The following is a 21,170-nucleotide window of genomic DNA, read 5'->3' on the forward strand; positions in this document are numbered from 1 at the left end:
TAATTTGGCCTTTGACCAACAGGGGCACACAGGGAGTTTCAGTGACATTCAAATTAGGACACAGGGGAGTTTCCTGTGAAGAGTAAACAACACCGATATGCACTGGCTTGATTATGGCAGATTGCAACTTTTGATTAAGAATATTCATTTAGAGTAGACTTTAATCTGGCTTTTAAATCACTGATTTACCTGTTAGAAATATCTACACCCATCAATAAGGAGAGGCACATGAGTGGGAAAGAAATACAGTCCATAAATCATAGAATTGTTAGAGTTGGAAGGGACCTTAAAGATCATCGAGTTCCAACCCCCCTGCCCTGCACAGGGACACCTCCCACTAGAGCAGGTTGCTCAAAGCCCCATCCAGCCTGGCCTTAAACACTTCCAGGGATGGGGCATCCACAACTTCCCTGGGCAACCTGTTCCAGTGCTTCGCTACCCTTACACTAAAGGATTTCCTCCTAATATCTAGTCTAAATCTCCCCTCTTCCAATTTAAAACCATCACCCCTTGTCCTGTCACTACATCTCCTGACAAAGAGTCCCTCTCCGGCTCTCCTGTAGGCTCCCTTCAGATACTGGAAGGCTGCTATGAGGTCTCCCCGGAGCCTTCTCTTCTCCAGGCTGAACAACCCCAGCTCTCTCAGCCCGTCTTCATAGGGGAGGTGCTCCATCCCTCTGATCATCTTCATGGCCCTCCGCTGGACCCGTTCCAACAGGTCCATGTCCTTCCTGTGTTGAGGACTCCAAAGCTGGACACTGTATTCCGGGTGGGGTCTCACGAGCGCAGAGTAGAAGGGTAGAATCACCTCCCGCGACCTGCTGGCCACACTTCTCTTGATGCAGCCCAGGATCCGGTTGGCTTTCTGGGCTGCCAGTGCGCGCTGCCGGCTCATGTTGAGCTTCTCATCCACCAACACCCCAAAGTCCTTCTCCTCAGGGCTGCTCTCCAGCCATTCTCCACCCAACTTGTATTTGTGCCTCGGATTGCCACGTCCCAGGTGCAGGACCCTGCACTTGGCCTGGCTGAACTTCATGCGATTTGCACGAGCCCATCTCTCAAGCCTGTCCAGGTCCCTCTGGATGGCATCCCTTCCCTCCAGCATGTTGACCGCGCCACCAAGCTTGGTGTCGTCGGCAAACTTGCTGAGGGTGCACGCTATCCCACTGTCCATGTCTCCAACAAAGATGTTGAACAGCACTGGTCCCAGTACCGACCCCTGAGGAACTCCACTCATCACTGGCCGCCAATTGCACATTGAACCACTGACCACAACCCTTTAAGTGTGGCCATTCAGCCAGTTCCTTATCCACCAAGTGGTCCATCCATCGAACCCATGACTTTCCAATTTTGAGACCAGGATGTTGTGCGGGACAGTGTCAAATGCTTTGCATAAGTCCAGGTAGATGACATCTGTTGCTCTGCCCTTGTCCACCAAGCCTGTGGCAGTATTGTAAAAGGCCACCAAATTTGTCAGGCATGATTTGCCCTTGGTGAAGCTATGCTGGCTGTCTCCAATCACCTCTTTATTTTCCACATGCCTTAGCAGAGATTCCAGGAGGATCTGTTCCATGATCTTGCCAGGCACAGAGGTGAGGCTGACTGGCCTATAGTTCCCTGGGTCTCCCTTTTTTCCTCTTTTGAATATTTGGGTTATGTTCCCCTTTTTCCAGTCCAGCGGGAACTTTGCCAGATTGCCATGATTTCTCAAATATGATGGAAAGCGGCTTAGCAACTTCGTCCGCCAGCTCCCTCAGGACCCGTGGGCGGATTTTGTCAGGTCCCATGGACTTATGCACCTTCAGGTTCCTTAATAGGTCTCGAACCTGATTTTCTCCTACTGTGGGCAGTTCTTCATTCGCAGAGCCCTTGTTTTTGCCTTCCGTGACTTGGGCAGTGTGGTTAGAGCCCTTGCCGGTGAAGACTGAGGCAAAAAAGTTGTTCAGTAGCTCAGCCTTGTCCATATCCTGGGAGGCCAGGTCTCCCGTTTCCTTCCGGAGAGGGCCCACAACTTCCCTAGTCTTGCCTTTGTCCCTGACATATCTGTAGAAGTTTTTCTTATTGTTTTTTATGTCCCTGGCTAGATTTAGTTCTGCAAATCATGTTGATTTGCCTTGAGCACATTTTGCCGGTCAGCAGATGCAGTACTTACAGACATTTGCACAAGAACTAAGCTATAGAATTAAGGTCAGAAAAGACATTATTTTACACTGTAAACCAACAAATTTTAATCAAAGTTCTGCATACATTACAATTTTTAAAATGTAGATTCATATTCTGACAAAGTGTTTTGAGTTCTATGTGGGGAGGGCAGGGGGGAAGGCAGCTACCCATTAGGGAGTTCTGTATTATATATGCACAGACTCACACAAACTGGCTTCAATGGGAGTTAAATGCCTGGTATGTTAGAGAGCTTTTGAGCATTCTATTTGGTGTCTCTTTTCATCAGGCTATGAAAACAGATTTTTTTTTTTTAATTTATTGAAAAACACACATCCCCCTTGCTTTTAAAATTAGATCTTGTTATCCTCTGATCTAATAATAAGAGGCCTGTTAATGAAGTTTCCTGTGTTTTTGGCATAACTAGACTCTCAAATTTGAGGTACAAGATCAGAGACTAAAACCAAAATTACTGAAGAAACAAAATCAAAATAGTTTAAGTTTTCCATGCATAGTATCAATACTTATATATAATGTAGCTCATTGTAAGGAATAAGTACAGCTACTTAATGCAAAGGTGACATTTCTAAAACACAATTTGACCTTGAAATATGGAAATGTTCCTAGCTCAATGCTGTAATTAAAATCTGATTAAGTTTGAGTGTGCACAGGTACACTTAGTATGGCTGCAAGAGGTATTCATTTAGTTCAACACAAACACTTACCATTCAAAATTTGTAGTGACAATTGTCTATCTATGGTACGCCAATAAATTTGAGCATTTCATTAAAAATCCCCTTTTCCTCTGGGTTTTTTTTTCCATATACCTGACTATGGTATTCATAGGGACCAGAGCTTAATACAGCACCTTCAGCTAAACTGCTAAGGCAGAATAGCATTACTCCCAAATGAGGTTAATTTGTCTCTCCACAGTACAGTCAGGTTATCTTGTTATATTTCACATATTGTCCATCCACTCTGTACAAATGGTTATAACAGAGCACCTGCTAAAATTTACCACACAAAACTGAAAGCTGTAATGTTATTTTGCATGTCACTGGTCACTAAATCAAATCTTAGATTTCAGGGTGAATTATTTAAAAATAAAGCTAAAATGGAGGAGGAAAGCCCCAGAGGTTGGTGTCTTTGTTCAATGCTATACAAAACAGAAAACTAGTACCTAGAGAGATATTAAAGACTGGAGAGTCACACAATATCTCCTCTGAGGTCAACAACAAGAGGGCAAGAGCCAAGCTTTAGTACCTGCAACAAGTTACATTTCAGTTTTCAAGCAGCAGTTGAACACAGGAACCAGTTCCAGACAGTCCATGGAATCTCTGTCCTAAGAGACCTTCATGATTCCGTGATTTCTATGATTTTCAGTAAAACATTCCCATTAGAGAATTATGTACTGCAGCCTAATGATAGGCTGGTACCATTATAGCAATGGGCTACTAAGACAAGAGAGTACTTTACAATTGATCCTACTTTGCCTTAATTTTAAGATGTATTACCACATTCTTTTTGGTACTGATTTAAGCAGTATGTTTCATCAATCTCTTGTACTCTTTACATTTTGCATACATCCATTAATACTCCCATCTTCACTGGACACAAACTGACCACAACATTAATTCCTACCATCAAGGATTATTTTTTCCCCATTTATGAGAAAAAGCAGCACGTTTTTGAATAAGGCTCTCAATGCCTTGTGGATTTTTTTTTCCAAACTTTTCTATTCTTTATAAAGAATTTCCATTGCATAAAACCCTTATGCTTCTAGTTTTTCTAATGTTTTATTAAAGAAGCAATACACCTTTGCTTTCATGAAAAAGACATTTTTCAAAAAGTCTCACACTAAGCTCCCTAAGATTCAAGCAGCAGGCAGAGAATCAGTTTTGCTCATGGAAGATTTTTTAGACAAATGGCACTTCTCAGGCACTGATGTTTATCCGCAGAATTCTCCATAATGACACTACCATCATTAGAACAGAAATTCCAAGTAATTTTAGGAAGATTTTCAGCCATTCTGGAAGTTAGTAAAAGAGGTCGGTGACTGCCAAAAACAGAAGAAGGGATCACATCCTTCCCGTTCAAGTGCCAAAAGCATTTGTAATGTTTTCTTTCAGATCCAGTTGCTTCCTTGTTTGTAGATAAATGGCTAAGTAGTTGTGTAGTTTCACAACATTAGGAAGCAATTTTATGTATTTTTATGTAGTGCACTGGAGGAAATGCCAGGATAGAGCTGTGGAATTTTTTTCGTTATTACTTTTTCTTAAGTGCATTACATCTTTAGTTCCCATACAAGTAGACCTACCGAATTGTATCTTTCGTTCACTAAAACCCTCAGCTAGTGAACCATTGTTCGAGCATTTGCCTGCCAATGAGACATTCAAGATGCATCCACCATGATTTATACAACTCATTTTCTCTTTACCTTTCAAAACGACTTTCAGGTCACTTTGCAGTTGAATTCAAAGTTTAACTGGATGCTAAGTTTTAAGGTTAGTATTCAGCTACACTCTGCACTGGGAGGCTTTTATATTAGCATCCGGTACACATATCAAACATGGTAACTAACTGATTAGCACCAGTCATGCATTTATTTCATACAACTGGAGTGTATCAGCTATACAGTGCAGTTGAGTCAATGTGTTTTCTTGCCAGTAAACACCACCCTGCATTTGTGCAGTTAGGTGACCTTCTACTGCAGTACATCACACTTAAATAGCACTCTTAAAAGAAAGAGAAGTTATATTTAGGTACATTGCAGTCAGATTGTTATATTCTTGGGCCCTGTCAAAATTATTAGGAGAAAAGTTACTAACATTGTTCCTAGGCATGGCATAGCTTTAATATTCTCTTTTAAAAGAAGCCAGCTAAGCATTTTCAGTGTGTCTAGTAGTTCATTAAAAGTTCAGAAAGCTACAAAACCTTACCTACACTTGAGCTTTCACCAGTAGGAAGCTTTGTTAGATTGTCGTATAGATGAAGGCTATAAATAACAGCAAACATACAATAACAGGATAAACACAGCATACCATGGAGGGAACACAAAAAAGAGCATACAAAACCTAAGTCTGATGTCATGAATTCTGTCTTACAGAGTGAAAATGCTGTGATTTAGGTTTTCTTTCATTGCAAGTAGATTTATGACAGACAATATGCTTAGACAAGTGTCTCCATCCAGTCAAAAGCGAAAGTTATTTACCCCTTCTTCTCCACTACATATTATTTATATCAGTGTATTATCTATCTGCAAATTATAGCTGTGTTCATTAAAATGCTACAGTTCCTAAGCAATCTGAAACAAACCACCATCTATTCTGTGCTTAGAAGAGATTATTCTCCAAAGGTTTTACTTCCACTGTCTCCTTTCATTTTCTTCATTTTACTTTAACCTTACCTTATTCCAATCAAGCCAGCTCACTTGAATTTTATTTCAGGGCACCTGTAAGGAGGTTGATCTTATCACAAGAGATTATTCTGAAGGAGGTACTTCCTTTCCTGACACTAAAATCCCCCTGAACGGAATGCCCAGACAAGTTACAAGTTTCACTACTCTCCAGCAACAGGTACAGAACTTGACATGTTAATCTATTTGAGTATTGGAGGCTAAACTGGCTATACCATAAGTTATAACAAAAAACCAACCAAACAAAACCAAACCCCACCAGTGATTAGCATCATATCCAGTCTGGCCACAGAACAGCTTTAGCTAAGAAACACATGGCTAAGAAAACCGATTTCATCACCATTGTTTCAGAAGAACTACTCTGAGCAAAGTATTCACATCATTGGTTACTTGAGAAAGAAGAAAACTCTAATATCAGTGATACAGAGAATTAAAAACTAAAGACAAGTACATACACAGAAAAATGTTACTATCATACATACTGAGGCCAGGTAACACCATGCATTTTCTGAAGTTTAAGAAAGGTGGAAGAAAGCAAATGATATACAATATTAATATAGAACATAAGAAAATACCTTTACTTTTCTAAGAGTATTAACATTATTTTCTCCCTTTTCCTAAGATCCTAAATACCAATGTTTTCTCTGGATCAATTCTCATAAAGTAGTCTGGGACAATTAAGTCTTCAAAAAGACGACTTACCTAGCACAGTGTTCTCTCTCCAACAGAAGCCAGTAGAAATGCCTAGAAAGAAAAAGGTAAGCATATGAATGTGTTTCAGCATACTCTCAAACTTCACAATCTATGGCTCAGGAATTTCCTGGTTCAAAAGGAGTGAGTTTCCCAGCAGCTGGATTTCTCTTCTATGTAAGTTTCTCCTTGTACCCATGAAAATTAATGCAGCTAAAATACTCTGGGGCACTCTGTTCTGTAGCTAAGCTCTACACTATGTAAAAGTATCCGTTTTTTATTTTTAACTCTGCCATCTGATAATAAAGAGGAGAATAAATGAAATGACTGAAGAGGAAAACACTTTCTTCCTGTTGATTTTCCGTGACACTTGTGGTTATTTTGTATAGATCTGCCTTGTACTCTCAAGCGAAAAAAAGATGGCCAAGAAGTGCTGGTAAATTCTGTTTCTCATGAAAAAATTTAAGCTTTGATCTTAAAAAAAATACAGAGAAAGTCCATTATACTCTGATACAGCACAGACCAGAATTACTTATATTCAAGCGCAAGGCATAACATGACTGTATAAATGATACAGTATTTTCAATTTTATATTCATTTTTCTTCACTGACTACTCACAACACTCAACTTTTTTAATACTCTTAGCACTGGTCTGTCATTTTGACAGAGTAATTAATTCAGGGTTGTTTTTTTTTTTTAATTACCGAGTGGAAGAAAATTGGGCAAAAATCTATTGGTTATAGCAGCCCTGCTTCTCCCTTAAGTACATCACTAGGCATAAAGACAAAAGCATCACTCGGAATAAGGACAGGTCTCCTAAATCAAATGCTAGGAACACACACAGCCACTCACCTAGAAGATAAAGTTCCCCTATATCCCTTAAATTGTTTCTTCTTTGGTGACTACCCTGACAGTGACTGCAATTATTACAGGTAGTTACCAAGCCTACATTCTTAGAGGACAAGAATAAAACATCAGAACTAAGCAAGCCAATATTAGAATAGATTCCCAGAAGAAGTAGTATTAGAGAGGTGTTTTCCTTAAGTTCACCAAATCTTCATGCAATAAACTTTGCAGAACTGTTTTAGTCAAGATCAGTCTTATGCCTATAAAGTAATTAGCAAACTTATCAGATGCGTCAATAAATGAATTTACAATAAGCAGAATAAAGAAATAACTGTAAAACCAAAGCTCAAAGAACACTGGAAACTTCTGTAAGGCTGTAGTAACAAACTCCATATAGTGAAATATCTGATCTGCCACACTGGCTTTATCCAAAGACCAAGTAAACAAAACAAGTTTGTTTTAGGCTTTGACAATTAACTAATTTCAATTGTCTTATGTCTTCAGCAATATATTTTGCCTTTAGGAAAAAAAAAAAAAAAGTCTTTTTAAGACTTCGAAAGCCCATCTCCAAGCTTGAACTTTGCATCAAGTTTGTAAAGTAACATTTAGATAAGATATCCAAAATGTAAACAAGCATTGACAACAGCTTTATTTCACAATGCACGGTTTATTTCAATACTTTTAATCAGTGAGAAACCAACTAAACAATACACAATTCACAATACAATCCTTGTAAAAGCTGGAAAAGATATTAAGGTTCACGTCAAGTTCAATGTGCTCTATTTTTAACTTTAGCCAAGTCCCCTCTCATTAGCAGTAGCTTTATACTTGAGACAGGATTAGGAGCAGCTAGGAAGTTAGTTTGATATAGAAATTTATGTATTTTAAAAAATAAATATGTGGCCCAACAAATAATTCAGCTAAAGTTACTGAGACCAGGCCAATTAATGTAATATCCCATTGTCAGAGTATACTAAATCAAGGCTTAAAGGTTGCTATAGAAAGTAGCGGTTAATTGCTTGCTATTATTGTTTTCATAACTTTTGTGTGCTTCATAAGCATAAGCTTAATCCCAAAATTAAAAAGAAAACCCACCAAACAAACCCCCAAATTTTGGATTCCCCCTTTGCTCTAGTTCAGAGAAACCTAGTCTTCACATCCATATAGTTTGATACTAATGGAACAATTCCTTTCGCACACCTTTTCACCAGTGAAATTTAGGACACTGGAGTAAGACCTACTGAAGGTACCTTTTAAAACATTTCACAAGATCAAACCAACCTACAATCTCATGATTGACTTACTAGGAAAAAGCAGAGAGTTTACATAATAGTGAACTGAAAGAAAGACAACGCCTTTGAAAACAAGCCCAATGCTTCTGCATTTCAAGGATGCTAACAAATAGGGAAGAGGCAGGAGCATCTGCCTGGCTTTAAGAGATAACAAACTTGTTTTGAGCACTTGTGTATGTGTGAGCACCCCCATCAGATGATAGATAGCCTTCCTTGGAGACCAGAACTCTTTTACCAACTCTAGAGCCTAAGAACTACCTGTTTTTCCCAGAGATAGTGTTAGCACTAGCAGAGACCATGACACATTTATATGCATATGGCAGATATTAAAATCTTTCAGATGACCGCTAGCAAAACAGTGAATTAGTGGCCATCTCCATGTTATTTTACTGCACGTAAGCAATAACTTACTTTCTCTGAGAGGATTAAATTAATTTCTGCCAATTCTGACATCAGTAACTTCGGCTCTGTCGTGGTAAATTTTAACTAATACAGAAGTTAACGTTTCCAAGATGACAGTAATATCTTTGTAGCCAGAGAAATAGAAAAGTGTTGCGGTAAACTTTTGCCTGGAGACAGTTTAGTCACATCTGGATATATGGCAGCAAAACCAAGATAAACAAATTATCCCAAATGAAAAACAACGAAAACATCTTAATTCTAGAAGCTGTATTTTCTGCTTATCTGAAATTGCCAAAGCACTTAAGTATTCTTCGTTTTATCTGACTCTTGATCTGTGATTTGTCCTTCTGTTTCTCTAGCTTTTTGACAAACAGAGATACGATCTAGGACTACAAGCGTTGAGTGCATGGAGCGAAGCAGATTCAAGATAATGTCGTACTGGATAATATTCCAGCAGACTTTGTCAAGAAATTCTTCTTGCACTTAGAATGAGGAAAGAATGGCTAAAATACTTCCAGTGAAGAAATTTAAGTTGATTAGAAATGTGGGTAAAGAGTTTTACACCTTAGGCTTGTTGCAGACTTGCTTCAAAAGAAGTGCCAGTAGTTCAATTTTTCTGCAGAACTAGCTGTTTTGGCTGAGTCTTCTTGGTATATCCTCTCATAAGAATTATGAATTAATAAAGCTGCTTCATCTGTTCTGCAAAACATGTTTACAGTATTGTTTTATGTAACAAATCTTAATGCAAATTCCTCCAGCTATGAAATACCGGCTATAAACTAACTGATGGTGGCCAATCTCATATTTAGAACTTAAGCAATTGCTTAATTGTGCTCCATGCCCTCTCGGGTTCTTGAAAGTAATACTGAAATGCACAAGGACTTCCTATGCAAGTATTACATAGAGAAAAGTCAAAGCAGTTTCTGAAATCCCCAGTTTAGAGGCAAGGCCTTTAATTTAGCATGAATATGCTAAAAATGCTACCTTAATATACTAGGCAAGTTAGAACAAGCCACTTTTCAGCTGTATTCTTTTGTGGTGTTCTGTGGGTGGGGTTTTGTTTTTATTTTAGACTAACCAATACCCTAGCCATATCCTAGCTTCAACTGATGTAGCTAAAGTCTCTCCAGGGCTGTTAGTTGCTTATTTTTTTTCCACTGTTGATGCTATGGAGCCAGTGTAACTCTAGGAGAGAAACATTCCATTTCATGCACAGGTTTTTTTGTTGGCAGGGTGGGTTTTTTTGTTGTTTCTAACATAACAGTACATTAAAATCTTTCCTAAATGAATCAATCTGTGGTGAAGTGCCTTGCTAACTTTATTTGGGGAGGAAGAAAAGCCTGGAAGATCTGCAAGTTTTTTCATTATTATTCCAGAAAAAACAAGTCTAGACTGGATTGGAATTGCTAAATAGCAATGCCCCGCAATAGAAGAAACTTTCAGGGGAGTGAGTATGACTATAGGAAAGTATCCAACCTTTTGTTCAACATATTACATTAGAAAGTTGAAACAGCCTTGCTACTGCAAAGAAAAAAAAATTAAATTGGCTGAGGCAATTAGTGTAGCTAAACTTTAGCCTATTTTGTCTATAGTCAGTACATATACTTGGAATAAAACATTGCCACTGTCGAGGTTCTTAGCTCACCTGCTTTTGTTAAAAAAAAAAAATCAACTAGCTGCATCCTCCAGAAATCTGTAACAGCTGTGGAAGAGCAGACTGTTTCTCTCATGAACTCTCAGACAGTTCTTAAATAGGAATAAAATACTGTAAAATACCATAAAAAACCACAGGTGTAAAGCTGACCCACAAGTCTAGCCTGTTCAGTTTTGGAAAACCCTCTTGAGTGTGCATAAAGTGAAATACAAACCTGATTTTTCTCTTAAGCAGATAATGGTATCTGCTCTACAACGGTTTCTTTTAATGAAATTTTCGTGAATATGCCTTAGGTAGCTTTGCAGTTACCTTTTACCAGCAGTGTAGCCAAGATGTTGAATTCAGCAAGAATTTAGTCAATAGTCTGGATAAATTTACCACGGCGCTGAGTGCAGGCTCACAGACCAGTGCAACAAGATAGTCATCCTGCGGTGGTACAGCAAGGGGAGCAGCTTTGGGGTGGTAAGCCTGTACCTCAGACTGCAAACATGTCCCTAGTAACTAGTGATGCAGATACCAGCCCTGTGGCTGAAATTATCTCTTAGTAAATACTTCCCCATGTGCAGTTTCTCAGTTGCCTGTGTAAGACACTTTATTTTGTAGACAAGGAAGTGTTTGTATATGCCACTACCTCATGTCATGTGGATATAACTTGTGTATCACACGCTGGAAACCTCTGTTCTGTGGCACAGGTGAAATTTGTTCTCTTGCTATGGCCTCACAGTAAAGGAACGGATACACTAGTATTTTCATGCTATAATCTGTGTTAAAATTTGAACTGACTGTTTACTTTGGAGAAAACGATACAGACACTTAACATGAATGCCTCTTAAAGACCAACCTTCATAAGCTAGAGATTTTTCTTATCCTCCTTTTACCAACAGTTTGTACAACTTTTTTCTACCCTCTTACTACAGTCTAGGCTTGCTCCACTGAGGGTGGAAGGAGACTGGATTACTAACCTGATATCCTTAGCTCTTACATTTTCATTCCCTTCTTAAATATATATCCTGTTAATCTAGAAATAGAAGTACCAGCTCATCTGTCATTTCTGTGTAGTACTAGTAGTACTCCAAGGATGGAGCTCCTTGGGTTCTATGGACAACTACTATTGAACCTACTTCTATAAAAATTCCAACCAATCCCAATTCTTAAAGGTTTTGAAGACAATACAAGTCTTGGTTATGTTTATTTAAAGACAGACGTCTCCAAATCCAGTTCCAGAGAGTGGCACCAAATCTAGATAATGCTATAGGAAGTGACTCCTGTCCCACAGCTCCAAAGATGTTAACAGAAATGATTGTGGGACAGCTCTGTAAAGTATTTCTCAGTACAAGATATAGAAATCATGCAGCTGGGAAATAACAATATTCCCCTAACCCACAAACTAATCAGAAGTTAAAAAATAACAGGTGTGTGGGGGAGACCAGCTAATACATGTTTTTGAGAGGAAGCTAGAAGAACTTGGTCTGTTCAGCCTAAAGAGCCAAAGGAGGGATTAAATTGCCACCTGAATACATTAAGTTCCCAAAACAATAGCTTATCATTTTGTGAAAGAGGTTTGAAATATAGTCAGACATAACATCAACTGCTGAATCTAATGGCTGCTTCTGTTGCTATCACACTACTATTTTAGGCCGTGAAATGATGCACGAGGGAAGAGGAAAACTAAGTTTAAATCAAAAAAGAAAACTAACCAACCGAACAAAAAGCCACATAAAACATGGTAGCTTTTTACTAGTCAGGTAACCAACCAAACCAAGAGAACACCACTTTGTCATTCCAATTAAGTTTTAGTCTAGTGGATTCCATTTTATGCATTTAGGATAACAGAGTCTCTTGTAACCTCAGACATAAGATCAACTACCTGAACAACCCCTTCTCTAGTCTTATCTCTGAATCACTGTGCATTAGACTGAAAATGCTGCTAAGTGTATTTGACATTCTCTAACCACATCCACTAGGATTTAGATGCGAGAATGCATCTGGATCTCTCATAAAAGAAGCCTTTAAGTATAAGCAGCTCTGAATTCTCAACTCAGTGCAAGTTTTCACCATCTTGTCTAAATTTTCACTGGTGCAGGCAGTCATTTTTGCACCATAAACTTCAGGCTTGGTCACCAATTTCTGTTCAAGTTCTTCAGATTAAATTTTTTGTTTTATTTTGCTTTTAAATAAGACATTTCTCACGTCATTGATACTAGATTACTTATGATTTACATTTCAACTAAAATCCACCCCTCAATGATTCTAAGAGTCTTCAAATATCTGACAGATAAATATACAGAAAAAAGAGAATGTCCTTTCCCTCAACCCAAAAATAAAATACTGCTTTGTGTCCCTATTGTTGTTTTCTCAAAGCAGAATGATCATTTCCTGAATTGTTTGGTGTAGATATTTTGCTTAAGCAGCAAGCACTCCAGGCTACAACTGATGAGTGACCTTGAGACAGCTCTTAGAAGGCAGTTGCCATAGTAACACCACCACAAATGTGGTACATCCTCAGCTGACACCACCAATCTGGTGCAACAGATCCATAATAAGTATATCTATCCTGTATTAGCGTCTCAATATTTAAGGAGGAAGTTACTAGATTTTTTAATTTTTTTTTTTTTTTTAAGAATTATTTTAAAAACCTCTTGTGCTATGGTAGACACTGGATACCCTGTATGAATATAACTAAGGATATCAAAGTCCACTCAGTGCAACAGTTAAATAAGATACCATAAAATAATGCCCTACTGAAAGTTGAAGGTATTCAGTGTGTTAATCCAGAGAGCAGTCCTTGGTCCAGGAAATGAGACTACTGAAGAAACCTTGCAATAGCACATAACTTTCTTAAAGTTTGTTGGTTTTTCTCAGATTCTCTAATACAAATAAACTTTATGGAGCCCTGCTGTATCAAATTTAATGCAATTGGACCACAATGGATTATTTCTGCATGCCAGAATATTCTCAGTCTCACCTGTGCAACCTCATCACCTTGAATAAACTTTCAAACCAACCTGGCACTAAACAAGTAGTGTTGCCCCAAAGGTTCTTTCTCTACATAGCATGCTACTATTTCTTGTGAGCTCTGGAAGAGGAAGGAAAAGGTGAATCATTACTGAAATGTCAATAAAAATGAAACATCTAGAATTGAAGACTGCTAGTTAACAGAAATGTTCAGCAGAACCATTTATTTTTAAAGACAAAGGGTTAATCAACAGATTAAGACAGTTAATTACAAGCTAGCAGCCAGACATTAAAGTTTACTTGAAAACTAAACTGCAGTTTCAAGACTACTAATTTTTTTTAACCTCAAGCCAGCAGAAAAGGCCAATCAGATAAGTTTCATAGTTTACTGATGTTCAAGAGATTCTTTTATAGGTAAAACATTTGTGCATTCTAATTAGAAACAAGAGTTAGGACTGCTCTGCCTCTGACAACATCAACTCACTTCATGGGTTTGCCCTTATCATAAAGGAAAACACTTGTTGAACATCCATACCAGTGGAATCTGCGTGACATCTAAGAGTCAATTCCAGTTAGAAGTAAAGACACACTTTAAAACAGGCTTTTGGACACTCCAAGCTAAAGAGTCTGGTCCATAGTTAATTTAGTCAGTTAAGTACCTGCCCTGAAACCTGGCTGAGGAACTCCTGCATCCATAACTGTAACCTAAAGGTAAACAGACAACAGGGAAAAAAAAGTTCCCAGACAATACTAAGCACTTTCAATAGGGCCCTAAACCCAAAAAACCATCAGTTATTTTGGCAACTGCATGTTATAGTGCAATTACCAATCAAAAGGGTTCAGCTGTGTTGCTTTTGGAGGTCTGGAAACACTGCCACCTCAACTCAAAAAAGTATTGTTTGAGATTGATGATGCTGTCAATGACTTACGTGCCACTCTTCCCACTTTCATCACCTCTGTGAAGTTGCAGGTAAGATGGCTATATTCTGTATTGACCCGTGTCCTATCAATCTGTGTATAGGAATTGACAGAATCCTTTTGAACAAGTGTTCATATAAACACAGAATATGTTTCTATTTAGCAATAGCTTCCTACAGTAAACATACTTTTATCAGAGTACAATAATTTGTCTTCAGCTTTGCACCTAGTTGTTTATTTTGGCCTAGCTGTACAGGTTAACTTTGGAAACTATCTAGACCCACACATGAAAGGCACTTTTGGTATAAAATAAGACACAGCTGTACACAAAGCTTGCCCTGTACTGTCCTCTCCTCTCCTTTTGTTTCTGTCTCCATTAAAAAAAAACAAAAAATCTTCAGACAAAAAAGTTTAACTCTGATTTTGTGGAAATGAAATCTAGAACTTAAGTGGCACTACAGATTATTAAGCACTGATTCTATAAATGCTGCCAAGTACATCAATCTACTCTGCAAGTTCATTTAGAAACAAGTATCACCTGCTATTAAAGATCTTTACTTTTCTTAGTCCTTAACCTCAACCTAGAAACCATGAAGACCCTTACCACCTATAAAGGACCACTGATTACAACAGCATCAGAGAAACAAACAATAAGAAGTTTTTTCATAACATGAACTAATATATTCTAATCCTACAGTCCTGTTAAAAATCCTTCATCCCTAGACCCAATAGCATGGGGTTGCTGATCCTCTGAGTCTCTACAGAAGTTATCCATTTGATAGATTAATTCTACCCCAAAATAGAATTATTGCAGTACTTACCCCTTTCAGTAGGTTCTCTCTGCTCAGCAATACGTATACGAACTACACTAGTAACAAATACACATTAAATGTTCACAGGATTCTCAACATCAGTTTTCAGAAGAGCACTCAATATATCTACTTAATCCCTATTGACTTAAGTGAAATTAGTTTCCCAATGTAGATACAACAGGTAAGGAACTACCAGTAATAATACATAATTAGTAACTCCACCAACTCTTTCTAATTACAGCCCCAGGGCAGACAAAGGTTGCTGAATTTCTCCTACACCCAGGTACCACTTGAGTCTCTCTTCTCTAACACGTTTGTGTCAGGAACAGAGTGTTACAGGAACTCCATCTAGTTTAAATTTTTGACACAACTATGGCTGCTCTAGTTCCACTCCACCCATTCCCTTGCACTACTACTGGTGTTTGCGCAACTAGGAGTCAGCTGACAGCCAGAAGTTGTCTGGGTGGTTTTATTTGGTTTTGGGGTTCAGGTTTTTTTTGTTGGTGGGAGGGAAGGAATGGACAGTTTTGAATTAAATCTGTTTGCTGACTGCAAGGCCCTCAGTCCCAGAGCAAAGGGAGGAGAGGTAACAGAAAGGAAGCACAATAGCTCTGATTTGGCTTGAGCAGCTGTGGAAGCGTACCACACTGCCTTGGAAAGACAGCGTTCCACGGGAATGCATCTAAAGGGTTCTGGTTTTATACTTTCAATCAATACTGGAAAGAAGTCAGTTTGTTTTGATGCTGCTTGCTTTCTGCACAATATACCACCATAGCTCCCATCCCAGCATTTAAGCAAAAAAACTCTCAACCCATTTATATAAAGTATTCTTTAAGCCCTAACCCAAAAGAGCATAAGTCAACAATAAATATCTGTAGTGACAGAAAGACAAGGCACATTCAAAGTACAGAGTCCTCTAGATCTTGGAGAAAGGTCAAGGAGCCTTTTGGTAAACAAGAACTTAAACAGAAAAGAGCTTGGAGGTAGACAAATGAGGTTGAACCTGCAGATCCCTTCAGTTTGATTTTCAGCAGTGTATCTGAACCTACAATAATTTTATAAATAACCATTAAATAGGTTTTAAAGTTAACTGTTACACAGAAGAATATTAGAACAGGATATGTTTCCTAATGTCTTTCTTCCTTTAGTATATCAAAGATACAAAAATTAAGATTTCTGGTTTAAAAACATGCAGTCCTTATTGGAAATATTAGTCTAGAATTACTATCAGAAGCAAGAAACGATGGATTGTCACCTGACAGTTACCATCTAGTAACAGCTAACACAAACTGTAAAACAAGAAATTGAAGGCAAGATTAATATAATCAATAGTTGATATCCAGCATGGGAGCGATTTATGCACATTCTTACAAGTGACAACTTTTTTCTTGACAATTCGTTTTCAGGGAGCATTTGCCCACCAAGTAGCTTAAAGTTTCAGTCAGAATGAGACTTCTAACTGAAATTCCAGCAGTATAAGCATGCCTGCATGTTATTAAAGGAAATAGTGGAAAATTTCACAGGCTGACATCCAGAATGTCTGCGGTTCCTTTTCATATTTCTCTCTTCTTGCAAAGCAGTTATTAGACCAGAACTTCAAATCTTTTTTTTTTTTTCTTTTTTTTTTTTTTTGGTGAAGCCTGGAAATTTCCACTGCTTTAAAAGACTTTTAAAAAGCTTTCTCAAATGCACAGCTCAAACAACTTTACATTTTTGCCTTGATGGAATACTTAGTTTAAGCAAAAGTTTCATCGACATAAAGCAGTGCTAAGATGGGGGGCAGGGGGAAGGAAAAAACTTTGCTCATATACCAAAAGCATTGCTTGGCCAATCTGAAATATTATCACAGTACGTATTAATTTCTCAACAGAGGTCATCTGAGGTCCAGCTACAGACAGACGGGTAAGAGAAGATGAAGCAGTTCAGGATAAAGCTACCTTGTAGCTGTACATTTGAACAGAAAAATAAAGTGTACAATAATGCAAGCTATCCCGTCCCTATCAAATGATGGCTCTCCTTCAAGTTCCTCAAATCTCCACTCATTTTACATCTCGCTGGATCCCACTCACCATCCCTACTACCTTCTTATCATCTCTAACACAGCCAATACAAGTTTGGCAATTTTGCTAGCCCTGGTTCTACACCTTACCTCTACAAGTCTTGTTTATGAGCTACGAACATGCATCACCAAAAGATTAGGAGCTTCAACAGAAAACCCACAAGTGTAATACAAAAGTGATCAAAAGCTACTCCAGCCAGCATAGATGATTATTTCTTTCCCCAGTTTTTTGTGCAATGATCAAAAGAACTGCCTTCCTCTTAAAGCGGCATCAAATAGACATTCTAGGTTAACAGAGGTGTTGGTTGCAAAAAGCATGCAGCCCAGAAGTTTCCCTTTTCCTGTGAATCACTAGCCTCCAGAGAACGTGACGAAAACACAACTGGAGTATTTGACAAAACCAGCAATGCTAAGATGTTAATATACTCCACAGGGTGATCAGTGAGGCGTTAGAATTACAATTTGAGTGTACAAGGCAAAACCAGGGGACGGTACCCGGGCTTTAGGTTGTAGTTCTTCAGACTGGTTCAGAAAGAACAGAACACAGTCCTCTTGATTGACTGTTCTGAACAATAAAAAGTTTCCTCAAACCACTGGAGTACACAACATGCATGCCACTTTTTTTTTTTTTTTTTTTGAAGGTAAATTGCTTACTTCTGCCTTTTGCTTAACCCTTCCATTAATAGATACAGCAACAAAAGCCACCCAATCCACTCCTTGCTCCATTACCTGTTCTATCACTTCAGGATGTTTCAGTGAGGCAGGGCATTGTGGTTTTAGACATAAGGTAACCATAGAGAAAATAAAGTATGTAGAGCAACACAAGCAAATTGTTGTATTTTATATTGTTAGGTGCGCATGTGTAACAACTTCTAACTGCATTTTATTAGACTTCCCAGAAGAATAATTTCCTCAGATTCATGCTAACTAAGAAACTGTTTGAAAGACATGATTTCTAGGATCATTTGATAAAAAGTTAATCAGAAGCTGATTGATGTACTTTAAGCAAGTCTGTTCAGAAGTGATTTTATAACCAAACTTTTCATGCTGAATCAGCACTGGAAGTTGGATTTGACTTCACACCATTATCTATATGTAAATCACTCAGCTCATCAATATTTGGCCAATGGGAACTAACAACAAAGTGTTAAATCCATGCAGTCTAGAAAGGTTCCCTCCTAGACCTACCAAAATAAATTCTTTTCTTTTAGACCTCTTGTTGTTCTTTTTAAAAAAGTGACTTATTGCTTACACGAGTCAAGAAAGCAGCTCATCTATATACCACAGATTTTTGTCCTCACAAGATTTTTAAAGTTACATTTAACTGATTTACAGAGAAATAGTAAAATAGCACCCTTTGCCAACGTAAGGTAGAAATAGCTACTTAGTCTTTATATGCTACACTTGATATCTTGTGCACCAGCTAGAGCTCTGAGCAGTAACAGACCTACCTAAGACTTAGAAAAACAGAAATTCAGAGGCTTTCAGATGAGCAAAATGGAAAACAACCCATACATCACTACTGTAACCTTCCATTGCTTAGTCATTCTCTGGCAGAGTGAAACCTCAGAAACACTTCAACTATTTTTCACATTTCTTCCCAAGATTATGCTCTTGTTCTCTTAAGTCTTTAATAAAAAGGTGAGTCTCCAAAACAGCACATAAGAGAATTACAACAGTAGTTTTGCAGTGACTGGTGCTAGTGAGCCAGCTTTGCATTGTCCTTGTGGAACAAATATATATGTTTACCTACTCACTTTGTGCGGCTCAGAAAAGCATGGGATAAGAAACAGTTTGCTTGATTTTACCATGCTAACAGTTTTCAATATTGCACCATCTGGTAGACTGGGAACATTATCAGCAAGTTACACCTTTTTTAAAAAAATATATATATATCCACACACAGAGTAATTCTCAAGTTTGTCACAACAGTTATGAAACTTCAGGTTTCTAGAAAAACAAGGTTTGGGGAAGAGAGGTTTGAGGGAGTGGTGGTTTTTTGTTTTTTTTTTTAAATGTCTACCAACTCTTCAACTCTTCCTAAGGGGCTTGACGTCTCATGACTTATATTATAATGCATTACCTGAAAGCATTGAGTTAAAGTTATGATACCACCAACTTTTTTAACATAAAGCTTTCATTGTGAAGAAAAGCCACTGACAATCACTTTTAAAAGTTTCCTATTATGCATTATGACAGATCCTTTGACTTAAAGCTCTTCTACTCCCTCTTCATTAGGTTAAGATGACAAGCATTTGATACTATTTAAATTGTTTATAGAAGCATACTATATGATCTGGAATAAAAATATAGTTTTCCTTTAAAGTTTGAAATTATCTGTTAAATGTCCTTCCTTCTCTATACTCATTAACACATCTATAGTCATATAAAGGTGATTTCCTCTTACCTCCAAGAAAACATTAATTTAATACAGCATCTCATGATGTCACCACAACTATGCCCACAACTTGGTTCAGTAACAGGAAGAGACATGCTTCCCTAGACACAGCATGGTGACACTGAAGTCCTACCTAGTTTGTGGTCAACTACAAAGATAAATGAGTATTCTAAAGACACTTGGAAGGGGCATGATACAGGAATTAACAGTTCTGCTACAGTTGCCTTAGGGAAAGAAAGATACTGCACTACAATTCTGTTGCAGACATGACCCAGAGAAACACTGGCATTGAAAAGAAATGCTTAACATCAAATAAATTGATTAAGCTTTCAAGAAAGTCTTTGACAATTGTTTTGAACACACAGGCTGATCTGGTTTTTTCTGCACTGGTACACTAGAAGTGACAGGCAAACACCTAATCTACCAGTTGTTTTCTTCAGCAAAGACAACTGGCACATAGCCTTTAGACAACAGATTTTGGCTTGCTTTTTCCTAGTCTTGGTGGTTTCCATATGAATAATTTTTTCTTCCCTTTCCTGCATTCACTAACTGTTCCTGTTCAGGTATTTCTAACTATAGTAAAACCCAGGTTGAAGATGACATTAGAAAGGATTTTCATTAGAAACAATTTGAGAACTAACTATTTGTTGAAGGGAACACAATCCATTCTTAATTCTTTGATATTTATAATGTTGTTCAAAAACATGTTTGTATGGCTTAATGATAAAATACTCCAGAAAATTTCATTTTTACCATTTGTGTTTGCTGAGAGAAAGCTACTCACAAGAGACAAGGTATCTCATTCTATTCCATCTCACCTAAAAGCTCACAAGAAAAAGCACACGTGTAGCCCTGTGGAGATTCTAGGCAAACAAAGCAAATCCCAAAGAACAAGTTTCATCTATACACTAAATACCCTTACGGTCTCAGAGACCAGGGAGATAAAAGGTACGTCAGCCTTTTCTTTCTGCCTTATTCCACTCAGTACCCATCCTACCACTGCCAAGGGTGGGGGCAAGTGTTAGGCTACAACTACCCAAGAGAAATGTATTCTATTGATAACATTTTTAGCCATGCAACCTGTTTCAGTATTGCCTTTGAAAAGGCAGACAACTCATTTTCTCACTTCCATACTTCAGAGAACAGAATGAGGAAAAAAAATCATAACTCAGAAGTCACATACAGAATATTCTGTGCAACTATATAGAGAAACCTACCTTGAAAATATGCCTCTGAAAGGCCTTCTGGGTATACCTATGGTACTAGATGATCTCATTCAATGGCTCTGACACATCTTGACATGCATGGAAGCGTGCAAGCAGTAAAGGGTCCAGGCTTTGTGACAAAATCTCATACTCAGCCAAGGCTAATGTAGGTGCTAGTCACTATGGCTAGCAGTATAACAGTTATATTGTTCCACAGCCTTCCTCTTCTCCCTCCTCCCCCATCTTCAGGTGCACCTGATAAATCAGGGCTAAACTGCTATGTAGTTTAGCCACATGTGTAGCAACTTTGATGAAAATTGCTTGCCCTGACCTAACAATTACAACATTTTCTGGAGAACTTCA

At 38.1% G+C, this 21,170-nt stretch overlaps 1 protein-coding gene across 1 annotated transcript in view; it reads right to left on the reverse strand.

The window, feature by feature from the left end:
* NCOA3 (nuclear receptor coactivator 3) overlaps positions 1 to 21,170 on the reverse strand; it is a 79,500-nt gene that overhangs the window by 54,773 nt on the left and 3,557 nt on the right. The window contains exon 2 of the mRNA XM_074157592.1: positions 6,278 to 6,319. The gene's annotated coding sequence lies outside the window, so the exon portion shown is untranslated. The remainder of the gene's footprint in view (positions 1 to 6,277; positions 6,320 to 21,170) is intronic.

The sequence above is a fragment of the Numenius arquata genome, chromosome 12 (genome assembly GCF_964106895.1).
Source record: "Numenius arquata chromosome 12, bNumArq3.hap1.1, whole genome shotgun sequence".
Classification (NCBI taxonomy): domain Eukaryota; kingdom Metazoa; phylum Chordata; class Aves; order Charadriiformes; family Scolopacidae; genus Numenius; species Numenius arquata.